Below are 1,724 nucleotides of genomic sequence, written 5' to 3'. Positions count from 1 at the left end.
TGCCCTCTTCTGGCCTACAGGCATACATGCAGACAGAATATTGTATACATAATAAGTAAATAAATAAATATATTTAAAAAAATAAACAAGCAAATAGATGGAGGAGATGAATGTAGCTCAGTGGCTGGAGTGTCGGCTAGGGATGCACAGAGCCCTGGGATAGATCTCCAGAACTAAGCTTCCCTATTGTCCTGCAGGAGGAAGCTCTAGGACCACATGGTCCTTGAGGGAATTCATCTCACTGATGGAGCAATTTAGGAAGAGACTCCACTCTATTATAGAGTTGAATAGAAAAGCCCCAGGTCAGGCAAGCTGTGGGTCACGGCAGCCACTGTGAAGAATGGACAGAACAAGAGGAAAGCCCTGTCACTGGAGTTAAGTCAGCTTGGAGCCTGGTCACAAAGCCGGAAGTTGAGCTTTAGGAAAAGGGTAAGGAGGGACTGGAGAGACACTCAGAGGCTAAGAGCACTGGCTGCTCTTCCCCAGGACCCAAGTTTGAACTCCCAATACACACCGGCAGCTCGTGGCAATCTGAAACTCCGGGTAAAGGTGATTCGGCACCCTTTCTGGCCTCAGAGGGCAACTGGCATGCATGAGGTGCGCAGACAAACGTGCGGGAAAACGCCCACGCCATACAATAATAAGTTGGGTTTTTTTTTGTTTTGTTTTTTTTGGTTTTTCGAGACAGGGTTTCTCTGTGGTTTTGGAGCCTGTCCTGGAACTCCCTTTGTAGACCAGGCTGGTCTCGAACTCACAGAGATCCGCCTGCCTCTGCCTCCCGAGTGCTGGGATTAAAGGCGTGCGCCACCACCACCCGGCATACTATAAGTTAAAAAAGAAAAAGATCAGGGAGGCCCAAAGTGTTAGGAAAAGCACATGGAGACTATGGTCAGCTTCTGAAAGTAAATGGCCAAAGAGGAGACAAAGTTAGATATTCCAGAGGCCTGATGGGATAGCTGGCTCCTTAGGGTCTGTGCAAGGGCGTTCTGGGAAGGAAATGAAACGATTTTTCCTCGTGTCTCTTTAGCACAATTCATGGTGAACTTACCTGCTCACGGGGTGGTCTTTTGGCCAGGCAGCTGAGCAGCTTAAATGACTGAACTCTTAAAGGGGGAGACTCTGGCGTGGTGTCACTCAGAGGTAGGTGTCATTCATTTGGCCAAGAGGCCGCAGCTCTTTTTTTTTTTTTTTTTTTTGGTAATCTCATGGCACGAGGCTTTAATTGATGAGATGAGACAGGAATCAGTGCACTGGGGCCGAGACTCATAACCCACGCAGGGGAAGAGTTTGACCTGCAGCTTTTTCTTAATGAGCCTTTAATGCTTTTCAGTTCGTTTTTTATTTTTTAAATGTGCATTGGTGTTTTTGCCTGCATGTGTGTCTGTGTGAAGGTGTCAGAACTCCTGGAGTTGCAATTACGAACAGTGGTGAGCCACCATGTGGGTGCTGGGAATTGAACCCAGGTTCTCTGGAAGATCAGCCAGTGCTCTTACCCATTGAGCCATCTCTCCAGCCCCAATGCTCTTTTAACAGAAGCAAGTGGATCACAAGTTCATCTTTGCCTACATGAGAGTTCGGGGCCAGGCTAGAATATGATATAGATTAAAAGTATAAGATCCAGGGAATACCCGGGCGGTGGTGGCGCACGCCTTTAATCCCAGCACTCGGGAGGCAGAGACAGGCGGATCTCTGTGAGTTCGAGACCAGCCTGGTCTACAAGAGCT

Source organism: Microtus ochrogaster, linkage group LG5 (genome assembly GCF_000317375.1).
Source record: "Microtus ochrogaster isolate Prairie Vole_2 linkage group LG5, MicOch1.0, whole genome shotgun sequence".
In the NCBI taxonomy this organism is placed as follows: Eukaryota; Metazoa; Chordata; class Mammalia; order Rodentia; family Cricetidae; genus Microtus; species Microtus ochrogaster.
Note: the sequence above shows the minus strand (reverse complement) of the source record.